A 12,799-nucleotide genomic window follows, 5' to 3' on the forward strand; every position below is an offset into this window, starting at 1 on the left:
GTGACAGACATTGTTGCTTACAGCCACACCACCCTGAATATGCCCGACCTCGTCTGATCTCGGAAGCCAAGCAGGGTTGGGCCTGGTTAGTACTTGGATGGGAGACTGCTTGGGAATACCAGGTGCTGTAAGATATTTCTCTTCTCTCTACCACATGCATGTCTTTTGTTGCAACGTCTGATCACCCTGTGACACATGAGGAAGTTGGTCATCTTCAGCTGCTGCTGCTTTGTTGGCAGACACGAAGTGATCTGAGAGTCTCAGTTTCAACTGCAGATAATAATCACGTCACGGAAGAAGATGTGCCCACTACAAGATAGCCTTTCTCGGTAATTATCTGGTTACATAGAGGAACTGTATGATTCCAGTACCGATATAATGCACATTTGTCACAGACATTGTTGCTTACGGCCACACCACCCTGAACATACCTGACCTCGTCTGATCTCGGAAGCCAAGCGGGGTTGGACCTGGTTAGTACTTGGATGGGAGACTGCTTGGGAATACCAGGTGCTGTAAGCTTTTTCTCTTCTCTCTACCACCTGCATGTCTTTTGTTGCAACGTCTGATCACCCTGTGACACATGAGGAAGTTGGTCATCTTCAGCTGCTGCTGCTTTGTTGGCAGACACGAAGTGATCTGAGAGTCTCAGTTTCAACTGCAGGTAATAATCACATCAGGGATTAAGATGTGCCCACTACATATCAGCCTTTCTCTGCAATTATCTGGTTACATAGAGTAACCGTATGATTCCAGTACCTATATAATGCACATTGTTCACAGATATTGTTGCTTACAGCCACACCACCCTGAATGTGCCCGACCTCGTCTGATCTCGGAAGCCAAGCAGGGTTGGGCCTGGTTAGTACTTGAATGGGAGACTGCTTTGGAATACCAGGTGCTGTAAGCTTTTTCTCTTCTCTCTACCACCTGCATGTCTTTTGTTGCAGCGTCTGATCACCCTGTGACACATGAGGAAGTTGGTCATCTTCAGCTGCTGCTGCTTTGTTGGCAGACACGAAGTGATCTGAGAGTCTCAGTTTCAACTGCAGGTAATAATCACATCAGGGATGAAGATGTTCCCACTACATATCAGCCTTTCTCGGCAATTATCTGGTTACGTAGAGTAACCGTATGATTCCAGTACCTATATAATGCACATTGTTCACAGATATTGTTGCTTACAGCCACACCACCCTGAATGTGCCCGACCTCGTCTGATCTCGGAAGCCAAGCAGGGTTGGGCCTGGTTAGTACTTGGATGGGAGACTGCTTGGGAATACCAGGTCCTGTAAGCTTTTTCTCTTTTCTTTACCACCTGCATGTCTTTTGTTGCAACGTCTGATCACCCTGTGACACATGAGGAATTTGGTCATCTTCAGCTGCTGCTGCATTGTTGGCAGACACGAAGTAATCCGAGAGTCTCAGTTTCAACTACAGATAATAATCACATCAGGGATGAAGATGTGCCCACTACAAGTTAGCCTTTCTCGGCAATTATCTGGTTACATAGAGGAACTGTATGATTCCAGTACCTATATAATGCACATTTGTGACAGACATTGTTGCTTACTTCCACACCACCCTGAATATCCCCGACATCGTCAGATCTCGGAAGCCAAGCAGGTTTGGGCCTGGTTAGTACTTGGATGGGAGACCGCTTGGGAATACCAGGTGCTTTAAGCTTTTTCTCTACCACCTGCATGTCTTTTGTTGCAACGTCTGATCACCCTGTGACACATGAGGAAGTTGGTCATCTTCAGCTGCTGCTGCTTTGTTGGCAGACACGAAGTGATCTGAGAGTCTCAGTTTCAACTGCAGGTAATAATCACATCAGGGATGAAGATGTGCCCACTACATATCAGCCTTTCTCGGCAATTATCTGGTTACATAGAGTAACCGTATGATTCCAGTACCTATATAATGCACATTTGTGACAGACATTGTTGCTTACAGCCACACCACCCTGAATATGCCCGACCTCGTCTGATCTCGGAAGCCAAGCAAGGTTGGGCCTGGTTAGTACTTGGATGGGAGACCGCTTGGGAATACCAGGTGCTGTAAGCTTTTTCTCTTCTCTCTACCACGTGCATGTCTTTTGTTGCAACGTCTGATCACCCTGTGACACATGAGGAAGTTGGTCATCTTCAGCTGCTGCTGCTTTGTTGGCAGACACGAAGTGATCTGAGAGTCTCAGTTTCAACTGCACGTAATAATCATATCAGGATGAAAATGTGCCCACTACAAGTTAGCCTTTCTCGGCAATTATCTGGTTACATAGAGGAACTGTATGTTTCCAGTACCGATATAATGCACATTTGTCACAGATATTGTTTCTTACGGCCACACCACCCTGAACATGCCCAACCTCATCTGATCTCGGAAGCCAAGCAGGGTGGGGCCTGGTTAGTACTTGGATGGGAGACCGCTTGGGAATACCAGGTGCTGTAAGCTTTTTCTCTTCTCTCTACCACATGCATGTCTTTTGTTGCAACGTCTGATCACCCTGTGACACATGAGGAAGTTGGTCATCTTCAGCTGCTGCTGCTTTGTTGGCAGACACGAAGTGATCTGAGAGTCTCAGTTTCAACTGCAGGTAATAATCATATCAGGATGCAGATGTGCCCACTACAAGTTAGCCTTTCTCGGCAATTATCTGGTTACATAGAGGAACTGTATGTTTCCAGTACCGATATAATGCACATTTGTCACAGATATTGTTTCTTACGGCCACACCACCCTGAACATGCCCGACCTCATCTGATCTCGGAAACCAAGCAGGGTGGGGCCTGGTTAGTACTTGGATGGGAGACTGCTTGGGAATACCAGGTGCTGTAAGCTTTTTCTCTTCTCTCTACCACGTGCATGTCTTTTGTTGCAACGTCTGATCACCCTGTGACACATGAGGAAGTTGGTCATCTTCAGCTGCTGCTGCTTTGTTGGCAGACACGAAGTGATCTGAGAGTCTCAGTTTCAACTGCAGGTAATAATCACATCAGGGATTAAGATGTGCCCACTACATATCATTCTTTCTCTGCAATTATCTGGTTACATAGAGTAACCATATGATTCCAGTACCTATATAATGCACATTGTTCACAGATATTCTTGCTTACGGCCACACCACCCTGAATATGCCCGACCTCGTCTGATCTCTGAAGCCAAGCAGGGTTGGGCCTGATTAGTACTTGGATGGGAGACTGCTTGGGAATGCCAGGTGCTTTAAGCTTTTTCTCTTCTCTCTACCACCTGCATGTCTTTTGTTGCAACGTCTGATCACCCTGTGACACATGAGGAAGTTGGTCATCTTCAGCTGCTGCTGCTTTGTTGGCAGACACGAAGTGATCTGAGAGTCTCAGATTCAACTACAGGTAGTAATCACATCAAGGATGAAGATATGCCCACTACATATCAGCCTTTCTTGGCAATTATCTGGTTACATAGAGGAACTGTATGATTCCAGTACCTATATAATGCACATTTGTCACAGATATTGTTTCTTACGGCCACACCACCCTGAACATGCCCGACCTCGTCTGATCTCGGAAACCAAGCAGGGTGGGGCCTGGTTAATACTTGGATGGGAGACCGCTTGGGAATACCAGGTGCTGTAAGCTTTTTCTCTTCTCTCTACCACATGCATGTCTTTTGTTGCAACGTCTGATCACCCTGTGACACATGAGGAAGTTGGTCATCTTCAGCTGCTGCTGCTTTGTTGGCAGACACGAAGTGATCTGAGAGTCTCAGTTTCAACTGCAGGTAATAATCACATCAGGGATGAAGATGTGCCCACTACATATCAGCCTTTCTCGGCAATTATCTGGTTACATAGAGGAACTGTATGATTCCAGTACCTATATAATGCACATTTGTCACAGACATTGTCGCTTACGGCCAAACCCCCCTGAACATGCCCGACCTCGTCTGATCTCGGAAGCCAAGCAGGGTTGGGCCTGGTTAGTACTTGGATGGGAGACTACTTGGGAATACCAGGTGCTGTAAGCTTTTTCTCTTCTCTCTAGCACCTGCATGTCTTTTGTTGCAACGTCTGATGACCCTGTGACACATGAGGAAGTTGGTCATCTTCAGCTGCTGCTGCTTTGTTGGCAGACACGAAGTGATCTGAGAGTCTCAGTTTCCGCTGGAGAGAATAATCACGACATGGAAGAAGATGTGCCCAATACGCATCAGCCTTTCTTGGCAGTTATCTGGTTACATAGAGGAACTGTATGATTCCAGTACCTATATAATGCACATTTGTTACAGACATTGTTGCTTACGGCCACACCACCCTGAATATACCCGACCTCGTCTGATCTTGGAAGCCAAGCAGGGTTGGGCCTGGTTAGTACTTGGATGGGAGACCGCTTGGGAATACCAGGTGCTGTATGCTTTTTCTCTTCTCTCTACAACCTGCATGTCTTTTGTTGCAACGTCTGATCACCCTGTGACACATGAGGAAGTTGGTCATCTTCAGCTGCTGCTGCTTTGTTGGCAGACACGAAGTGATCTGAGAGTCTCAGTTTCAACTGCAGGTAATAATCACATCAGGGTTGAAGATGTGCCCACTACATATCAGCCTTTCTCGGCAATTATCTGGTTACAAAGAGTAACCGTATGATTCCAGTACCTATATAATGCACATTTGTCAAAGACATTGTCGCTTACGGCCACACCACCCTGAAAATACCAGACCTCGTCTGATCTCGGAAGCCAAGCAGGGTTGGGCCTGGTTAGTACTTGGATGGGAGACTGCTTGGGAATACCAGGTGCTGTAAGATATTTCTCTTCTCTCTACCACATGCATGTCTTTTGTTGCAACGTCTGATCACCCTGTGACACATGAGGAAGTTGGTCATCTTCAGCTGCTGCTGCTTTGTTGGCAGACACGAAGTGATCTGAGAGTCTCAGTTTCAACTGCAGATAATAATCACGTCAGGGAAGAAGATGTGCCCACTACAAGATAGCCTTTCTCGGCAATTATCTGGTTACATAGAGGAACTGTATGATTCCAGTACCTATATAATGCACATTGTTCACAGATATTGTTGCTTACAGCCAAACCACCCTGAATATGCCCGACCTCGTCTGATCTCGGAAGCCAAGCAGGGTTGGGCCTGGTTAGTACTTGAATGGGAGACTGCTTTGGAATACCAGGTGCTGTAAGCTTTTTCTCTTCTCTCTACCACCTGCATGTCTTTTGTTGCAACGTCTGATCACCCTGTGACACATGAGGAAGTTGGTCATCTTCAGCTGCTGCTGCTTTGTTGACAGCCACAAAGTGATCTGAGAGTCTCAGTTTCAACTACAGATAATAATCACATCAGGGATGAAGATGTGCCCACTACAAGTTAGCCTTTCTCGGCAATTATCTGGTTACATAGAGGAACCGTATGATTCCAGTACCGATATAATGCACATTGTTCACAGATATTGTTGCTTACGGCCACACCACCCTGAATATGCCCGACCTCGTCTGATCTCGGAAGCCAAGCAAGGTCGGGCCTGGTTAGTACTTGGATGGGAGACTGCTTGGGAATACCAGGTGCTGTAAGCTTTTTCTCTTCTCTCTACCACCTGCATGTCTTTTGTTGCAACGTCTGATCACCCTGTGACACATGAGGAAGTTGGTCATCTTCAGCTGCTGCTGCTTTGTTGGAGAGACACGAAGTGATCTGAGAGTCTCAGTTTCCACTGCAGGTAATAATCACATCAGGGATTAAGATGTGCCCACTACATATCAGCTTTTCTCTGCAATTATCTGGTTACATAGAGTAACCGTATGATTCCAGTACCTATATAATGCATATTGTTCACAGATATTGTTGCTTACGCCCACACCACCCTGAATATGCCCGACCTCGTCTGATCTCGGAAGCCAAGCAGGTTTGGGCCTGGTTAGTACTTGGATGGGAGACTACCTGGGAATACCAGGTCCTGTAAGCTTTTTCTCTTCTCTCTACCACCTGCATGTCTTTTGTTGCAACGTCTGATCACCCTGTGACACATGAGGAAGTATGTCATCTTCAGCTGCTGCTGATTTGTTGGCAGACACGAAGTGATCTGAGATTCTCAGTTTCAACTGCAGATAATAATCACGACAGGGAAGAAGATGTGCCCACTACAAGTTAGCCTTTCTCGGCAATTATCTGGTTACATAGAGTAACCGTATGATTCCAGTACCTATATAATGCACATTTGTGACAGACATTGTTTTCTTACGGCCACACCACCCTGAACATACCCAACCTCATCTGATCGAGGAAGCCAAGCAGGGTTGGGCCTGGTTAGTAGTTGGATGGGAGACCGCTTGGGATTACAAGGTGCTGTAAATTTTTTCTCTTCTCTCTACCACCTGCATGTCTTTTCTTGCAACGTCTGATCACCCTGTGACACATGAGGAAGTTGGTCATCTTCAGCTGCTGCTGCTTTGTTGGCAGACACGAAGTGATCTGAGAGTCTCAGTTTCCGCTGGAGAGAATAATCACCACAGGGAAGAAGATGTGCCCAATACGCATCAGCCTTTCTCGGCAATTATCTGGTTACATAGAGGAACTGTATGATTCCAGTACCGATATAATGCACATTTGTTACAGACATTGATGCTTACGGCCACACCACCCTGAATATACCCGACCTCGTCTGATCTTGGAAGCCAAGCAGGGTTGGGCCTGGTTAGTATTTGGATGGGAGACCGCTTAGGAATACCAGGTGCTGTAAGCTATTTCTCTTCTCTCTACCACCTGCATGTCTTTTGTTGCAACGTCTGATCACCCTGTGACACATGAGGAAGTTGGTCATCTTCAGCTGCTGCTGCTTTGTTGGCAGACACGAAGTGATCTGAGAGTCTTAGTTTCAACTGCAGGTAATAATCACATCAGGGATGAAGATGTGCCCACTACATATCAGCCTTTCTCGGCAATTATCTGGTTACATAGAGTAACCGTATGATTCCAGTACCTATATAATAAACATTTGTCACAGACATTGTTGATTACGGCCACACCACCCTGAATATACCCGACCTCGTCTGATCTCGGAAGCCAAGCAGGGTTGGGCCTGCTTAGTACTTGGATGGGAGGCCGCTTGGGAATACCAGGAGCTGTAAGCTTTTTCTCTTCTCTCTACCACATGCATGTCTTTTGTTGCAACGTCTGATCACCCTGTGACACATGAGGAAGTTGGTCATCTTCAGTTGCTGCTGCTTTGTTGGCAGCCACAAAGTGATCTGAGAGTCTCAGTTTCAACTACAGATAATAATCACATCAGGGATGAAGATGTGCCCACTACATATCAGCTTTTCTCGGCAATTATCTGGTTACAAAGAGGAACCGTATGATTCCAGTACCTATATAATGCACATTGTTCACAGATATTGTTGCTTACGGCCACACCACCCTGAACATGCCCAACCTCGTCTGAACTTGGAAGCCAAGCAGGGTTGGGCCTGGTTAGTACTTGGATGGGAGACCGCTTGGGAATACCAGGTGCTGTAAGCTTTTTCTCTTCTCTCTACCACCTGCATGTCTTTTGTTGCAACGTCTGATCACCCTGTGACACATGAGGAAGTTGGTCATCTTCAGCTGCTGCTGCGTTGTTGGAAGACACGAAGTGATCTGAGAGTCTCAGTTTCAACTGCAGGTAATAATCACATCAGGGATTAAGATGTGCCCACTACATATCAGCCTTTCTCTGCAATTATCTGGTTACATAGAGTAACCGTATGATTCCAGTACCTATATAATGCACATTTGTGACAGAGATTGTTGCTTACAGCCACACCACCCTGAATATGCCCGACCTAGTCTGATCTCGGAAGCAAAGCAGGTTTGGGCCTGGTTAGTACTTGGATGGGAGACTGCTTGGGAATACAAGGTTCTGTAAGCTTTTTCTCTTCTCTCTACCACCTGCATGTCTTTTGTTGCAACGTCTGATCACCCTGTGACACATGAGGAAGTTGGTCATCTTCAGCTGCTGCTGCTTTGTTGGCAGACACGAAGTGATCTGAGAGTCTCAGTTTCAACTGCAGGTAATAATCACATCAGGGATTAAGATGTGCCCACTACATATCAGCCTTTCTCTGCAATTATCTGGTTACATAGAGTAACCGTATGATTCCAGTACCTATATAATGCACATTGTTCACAGATATTGTTGCTTACGGCCACACCACCCTGAATATGCCCGACCTCGTCTGATCTCGGAAGGCAAGCAGGGTTGGGCCTGTTTAGTACTTGGATGGGAGACTGCTCTGGAATACCAGGTGCTGTAAGCTTTTTCTCTTCTCTCTACCACCTGCATGTCTTTTGTTGAAACGTCTGATCACCCTGTGACACACGAGGAAGTTGGTCATCTTCAGCTGCTGCTGCTTTGTTGGCAGACACGAAGTGATCTGAGAGTCTCAGTTTCAACTACAGGTAGTAATCACATCAAGGATGAAGATATGCCCACTACATATCAGCCTTTCTTGGCAATTATCTGGTTACATAGAGGAACTGTATGATTCCAGTACCTATATAATGCACATTTGTCACAGACATTGTCGCTTATGGCCACACTACCCTAAACATGCACGACCTCGTCTGATCTCGGAAGCCAAGCAGGGTTGGGCAAGGTTAGTACTTGGATGGGAGACTACCTGGGAATACCAGGTGCTGTAAGCTTTTTCTCTTCTCTCTACTACCTGCATGTCTTTTGTTGCAACGTCTGATCACCCTGTGACACATGAGGAAGTTGGTCATCTTCAGCTGCTGCTGCGTTGTTGGAAGACACGAAGTAATCTGAGATTATAAGTTTTAACTGCAGATAATAATCACGTCAGGGAAGAAGATGTTCCCACTACAAGTTAGCCTTTCTCAGCAATTATCTGGTTACATAGAGGAACTGTATGATTCCAGTACCTATATAATGCACATTGTTCACAGATATTGTTGCTTACAGCCACACCACCCTGAATATGCCCGACCTCGTCTGATCTTGGAAGCCAAGCAGGGTTGGGCCTGGTTAGTACTTGGATGGGAGACTGCTTGGGAATACCAGGTGCTGTAAGCTTTTTCTCTTCTCTCTACCACCTGCATGTCTTTTGTTGCAACGTCTGATCACCCTGTGACACATGAGGAAGTTGGTCATCTTCAGCTGCTGCTGCTTTGTTGGCAGACACGAAGTGATCTGAGAGTCTCAGTTTCCACTGCAGGTAATAATCACATCAGGGAAGAAGATGTGCCCACTACATATCAGCTTTTCTCTGCAATTATCTGGTTACATAGAGTAACCGTATGATTCCAGTACCTATATAATGCATATTGTTCACAGATATTGTTGCTTACGGCCACACCACCCTGAATATGCCCGACCTCGTCTGATCTCGGAAGCCAAGCAGGGTTGGGCCTGGTTAGTACTTGGATGGGAGACTTCTTGGGAATACCAGGTCCTGTAAGCTTTTTCTCTTCTCTCTACCACCTGCATGTCTTTTGTTGCAACGTCTGATCACCCTGTGACACATGAGGAAGTATGTCATCTTCAGCTGCTGCTGATTTGTTGGCAGACACGAAGTGATCTGAGATTCTCAGTTTGAACTGCAGATAATAACAAAGACAGGGAAGAAGATGTGCCCACTACAAGTTAGCCTTTCTCGGCAATTATCTGGTTACATAGAGTAACCGTATGATTCCAGTACCTATATAATGCACATTTGTGACAGACATTGTTTTCTTACGGCCACACCACCCTGAACATACCCAACCTCATCTGATCGAGGAAGCCAAGCAGGGTTGGGCCTGGTTAGTAGTAGGATGGGAGACCGCTTGGGAATACAAGGTGCTGTAAACTTTTTCTCTTCTCTCTACCACCTGCATGTCTTTTCTTGCAACGTCTGATCACCCTGTGACACATGAGGAAGTTGGTCATCTTCAGCTGCTGCTGCTTTGTTGGCAGACACGAAGTGATCTGAGAGTCTCAGTTTCCGCTGGAGAGAATAATCACCACAGGGAAGAAGATGTGCCCAATACGCATCAGCCTTTCTCGGCAATTATCTGGTTACATGGAGGAACTGTATGATTCCAGTACCGATATAATGCACATTTGTTACAGACATTGATGCTTACGGCCACACCACCCTGAATATGCCCGTCGTCTGATCTCGGAAGCCAAGCAGGGTTGGGCCTGGTTAGTACTTGGATGGGAGACCGCTTGGGAATACCAGGAGCTGTAAGCTTTTTCTCTTCTCTCTACCACATGCATGTCTTTTGTTGCAACGTCTGATCACCCTGTGACACATGAGGAAGTTGGTCATCTTCAGCTGCTGCTGCTTTGTTGGCAGACACGAAGTGATCTGAGAGTCTCAGTTTCAACTGCACGTAATAATCACATCAGGGATGAAGATGTGCCCACTACATATCAGCCTTTCTCGGCAATTATCTGGTTACATGGAGTAACCGTATGATTCCAGTACCTATATAATAAACATTTGTCACAGACATTGTTGCTTACAGCCACACCACCCTGAATATGCCCGACCTCGTCTGATCTCGGAAGCCAAGAAGGGTTGGGCCTGGTTAGTACTTGGATGGGAGACCGCTTGGGAATACCAGGAGCTGTAAGCTTTTTCTCTTCTCTCTACCACATGCATGTCTTTTGTTGCAACGTCTGATCACCCTGTGACACATGAGGAAGTTGGTCATCTTCAGCTGCTGCTGCTTTGTTGGCAGCCACAAAGTGATCTGAGAGTCTCAGTTTCAACTACAGATAATAATCACATCAGGGATGAAGATGTGCCCACTACATATCAGCCTTTCTTGGCAATTATCTGGTTACATAGAGGAACTGTATGATTCCAGTACCTATATAATGCACATTTGTCACAGACATTGTAGCTTATGGCCACACTACCCTAAACATGCACGTCCTCGTCTGATCTCGGAAGCCAAGCAGGGTTGGGCAAGGTTAGTACTTGGATGGGAGACTACCTGGGAATACCAGGTGCTGTAAGCTTTTTCTCTTCTCTCTAGCACCTGCATGTCTTTTGTTGCAACGTCTGATCACCCTGTGACACATGAGGAAGTTGGTCATCTTCAGCTGCTGCTGCGTTGTTGGAAGACACGAAGTAATCTGAGATTATAAGTTTTAACTGCAGATAATAATCACGTCAGGGAAGAAGATGTTCCCACTACAAGTTAGCCTTTCTCAGCAATTATCTGGTTACATAGAGGAACTGTATGATTCCAGTACCGATATAATGCACATTTGTCACAGACATTGTTGCTTACGGCCACACCACCCTGAATATGCCCGACCTCGTCTGATCTCGGAAGCCAAGCAGGGTTGGGCCTGGTTAGTACTTGGATGGGAGACCGCTTAGGAATACCAGGTGCTGTAAGCTATTTCTCTTCTCTCTACCACCTGCATGTCTTTTGTTGCAACGTCTGATCACCCTGTGACACATGAGGAAGTTGGTCATCTTCAGCTGCTGCTGCTTTGTTGGCAGACACGAAGTGATCTGAGAGTCTCAGTTTCAACTGCAGGTAATAATCACATCAGGGATGAAGATGTGCCCACTACATATCAGCCTTTCTCGGCAATTATCTGGTTACATAGAGTAACCGTATGATTCCAGTACCTATATAATGCACATTTGTGACAGACATTGTTGCTTACAGCCACACCACCCTGAATATGCCTGACCTCGTCTGATCTCGGAAGCCAAGCAGGGTTGGGTCCTGGTTAGTACTTGGATGGGAGACCGCTTGGGAATACCAGGAGCTGTAAGCTTTTTCTCTTCTCTCTATCACATGCATGTCTTTTGTTGCAACCTCTGATCACCCTGTGACACATGAGGAAGTTGGTCATCTTCAGCTGCTGCTGCTTTGTTGGCAGCCACAAAGTGATCTGAGAGTCTCAGTTTCAACTACAGATAATAATCACATCAGGGATGAAGATGTGCCCACTACAAGTTAGCCTTTCTCGGCAATTATCTGGTTACATAGAGGAACCGTATGATTCCAGTACCTATATAAGGCACATTGTTCACAGATATTGTTGCTTACGGCCACACCACCCTGAATATACCCGACCTCGTCTGATCTCGGAAGCCAAGCAGGGTTGGGCCTGGTTAGTACTTGGATGGGAGACTACTTGGGAATACCAGGTGCTGTAAGCTATTTCTCTTCTCTCTACCACCTGCATGTCTTTTGTTGCAACGTCTGATCACCCTGTGACACATGAGGAAGTTGGTCATCTTCAGCTGCTGCTGCTTTGTTGGCAGACACGAAGTGATCTGAGAGTCTCAGTTTCAACTGCAGGTAATAATCACATCAGGGATGAAGATGTGCCCACTACATATCAGCCTTTCTCGGCAATTATCTGGTTACATAGAGTAACCGTATGATTCCAGTACCTATATAATGCACATTTGTGACAGACATTGTTGCTTACAGCCACACCACCCTGAATATGCCTGACCTCGTCTGATCTCGGAAGCCAAGCAGGGTTGGGTCCTGGTTAGTACTTGGATGGGAGACCGCTTGGGAATACCAGGAGCTGTAAGCTTTTTCTCTTCTCTCTATCACATGCATGTCTTTTGTTGCAACCTCTGATCACCCTGTGACACATGAGGAAGTTGGTCATCTTCAGCTGCTGCTGCTTTGTTGGCAGCCACAAAGTGATCTGAGAGTCTCAGTTTCAACTACAGATAATAATCACATCAGGGATGAAGATGTGCCCACTACAAGTTAGCCTTTCTCGGCAATTATCTGGTTACATAGAGGAACCGTATGATTCCAGTACCTATATAATGCACATTGTT

At 46.1% G+C, this 12,799-nt stretch overlaps 1 protein-coding gene, 20 non-coding genes and 13 pseudogenes across 21 annotated transcripts in view; all 34 read left to right on the forward strand.

The window, feature by feature from the left end:
• LOC140294994 (protein NLRC3-like) overlaps positions 1-12,799 on the forward strand; it is a 334,914-nt gene that overhangs the window by 221,250 nt on the left and 100,865 nt on the right. The gene's annotated exons all lie outside the window — the stretch shown is intronic.
• LOC140297955 (5S ribosomal RNA) lies at positions 16-134 on the forward strand. Its single transcript, XR_011913645.1, has one exon. It is a non-coding gene; the product is annotated as a 5S ribosomal RNA (ribosomal RNA).
• On the forward strand, positions 404-522 carry LOC140298263 (5S ribosomal RNA). The gene has a single exon (XR_011913926.1). It is a non-coding gene; the product is annotated as a 5S ribosomal RNA (ribosomal RNA).
• On the forward strand, positions 792-910 carry LOC140298123 (5S ribosomal RNA). Its single transcript, XR_011913799.1, has one exon. It is a non-coding gene; the product is annotated as a 5S ribosomal RNA (ribosomal RNA).
• Positions 1,180-1,298, forward strand: LOC140298388 (5S ribosomal RNA). The gene has a single exon (XR_011914041.1). It is a non-coding gene; the product is annotated as a 5S ribosomal RNA (ribosomal RNA).
• LOC140295197 (5S ribosomal RNA) lies at positions 1,568-1,686 on the forward strand (annotated as a pseudogene).
• Positions 1,949-2,067, forward strand: LOC140289168 (5S ribosomal RNA). Its single transcript, XR_011912230.1, has one exon. It is a non-coding gene; the product is annotated as a 5S ribosomal RNA (ribosomal RNA).
• Positions 2,336-2,454, forward strand: LOC140298756 (5S ribosomal RNA). The gene has a single exon (XR_011914373.1). It is a non-coding gene; the product is annotated as a 5S ribosomal RNA (ribosomal RNA).
• LOC140297475 (5S ribosomal RNA) lies at positions 2,723-2,841 on the forward strand. The gene has a single exon (XR_011913207.1). It is a non-coding gene; the product is annotated as a 5S ribosomal RNA (ribosomal RNA).
• On the forward strand, positions 3,111-3,229 carry LOC140271654 (5S ribosomal RNA; annotated as a pseudogene).
• Positions 3,499-3,617, forward strand: LOC140298553 (5S ribosomal RNA). The gene has a single exon (XR_011914189.1). It is a non-coding gene; the product is annotated as a 5S ribosomal RNA (ribosomal RNA).
• LOC140292946 (5S ribosomal RNA) lies at positions 3,887-4,005 on the forward strand. Its single transcript, XR_011912625.1, has one exon. It is a non-coding gene; the product is annotated as a 5S ribosomal RNA (ribosomal RNA).
• LOC140291059 (5S ribosomal RNA) lies at positions 4,275-4,393 on the forward strand. Its single transcript, XR_011912417.1, has one exon. It is a non-coding gene; the product is annotated as a 5S ribosomal RNA (ribosomal RNA).
• LOC140298569 (5S ribosomal RNA) lies at positions 4,663-4,781 on the forward strand. The gene has a single exon (XR_011914203.1). It is a non-coding gene; the product is annotated as a 5S ribosomal RNA (ribosomal RNA).
• Positions 5,051-5,169, forward strand: LOC140298518 (5S ribosomal RNA). The gene has a single exon (XR_011914158.1). It is a non-coding gene; the product is annotated as a 5S ribosomal RNA (ribosomal RNA).
• Positions 5,439-5,557, forward strand: LOC140298293 (5S ribosomal RNA). Its single transcript, XR_011913953.1, has one exon. It is a non-coding gene; the product is annotated as a 5S ribosomal RNA (ribosomal RNA).
• Positions 5,828-5,946, forward strand: LOC140281195 (5S ribosomal RNA; annotated as a pseudogene).
• Positions 6,217-6,335, forward strand: LOC140296871 (5S ribosomal RNA; annotated as a pseudogene).
• LOC140298111 (5S ribosomal RNA) lies at positions 6,605-6,723 on the forward strand. Its single transcript, XR_011913788.1, has one exon. It is a non-coding gene; the product is annotated as a 5S ribosomal RNA (ribosomal RNA).
• On the forward strand, positions 6,993-7,111 carry LOC140300113 (5S ribosomal RNA; annotated as a pseudogene).
• Positions 7,381-7,499, forward strand: LOC140299930 (5S ribosomal RNA). Its single transcript, XR_011914782.1, has one exon. It is a non-coding gene; the product is annotated as a 5S ribosomal RNA (ribosomal RNA).
• LOC140294249 (5S ribosomal RNA) lies at positions 7,769-7,887 on the forward strand (annotated as a pseudogene).
• On the forward strand, positions 8,157-8,275 carry LOC140299641 (5S ribosomal RNA; annotated as a pseudogene).
• LOC140289079 (5S ribosomal RNA) lies at positions 8,545-8,663 on the forward strand (annotated as a pseudogene).
• LOC140297877 (5S ribosomal RNA) lies at positions 8,933-9,051 on the forward strand. The gene has a single exon (XR_011913574.1). It is a non-coding gene; the product is annotated as a 5S ribosomal RNA (ribosomal RNA).
• LOC140298265 (5S ribosomal RNA) lies at positions 9,321-9,439 on the forward strand. Its single transcript, XR_011913928.1, has one exon. It is a non-coding gene; the product is annotated as a 5S ribosomal RNA (ribosomal RNA).
• LOC140294253 (5S ribosomal RNA) lies at positions 9,710-9,828 on the forward strand (annotated as a pseudogene).
• LOC140284827 (5S ribosomal RNA) lies at positions 10,098-10,213 on the forward strand (annotated as a pseudogene).
• LOC140298268 (5S ribosomal RNA) lies at positions 10,483-10,601 on the forward strand. Its single transcript, XR_011913931.1, has one exon. It is a non-coding gene; the product is annotated as a 5S ribosomal RNA (ribosomal RNA).
• On the forward strand, positions 10,871-10,989 carry LOC140294203 (5S ribosomal RNA; annotated as a pseudogene).
• On the forward strand, positions 11,259-11,377 carry LOC140299663 (5S ribosomal RNA). The gene has a single exon (XR_011914755.1). It is a non-coding gene; the product is annotated as a 5S ribosomal RNA (ribosomal RNA).
• On the forward strand, positions 11,647-11,766 carry LOC140300032 (5S ribosomal RNA; annotated as a pseudogene).
• On the forward strand, positions 12,036-12,154 carry LOC140299671 (5S ribosomal RNA). Its single transcript, XR_011914756.1, has one exon. It is a non-coding gene; the product is annotated as a 5S ribosomal RNA (ribosomal RNA).
• LOC140300034 (5S ribosomal RNA) lies at positions 12,424-12,543 on the forward strand (annotated as a pseudogene).

This window comes from Leuresthes tenuis, unplaced genomic scaffold (assembly GCF_036924035.1).
Source record: "Leuresthes tenuis unplaced genomic scaffold, fLeuTen1.0.hap1 SCAF_1, whole genome shotgun sequence".
NCBI lineage: Eukaryota > Metazoa > Chordata > Actinopteri > Atheriniformes > Atherinopsidae > Leuresthes > Leuresthes tenuis.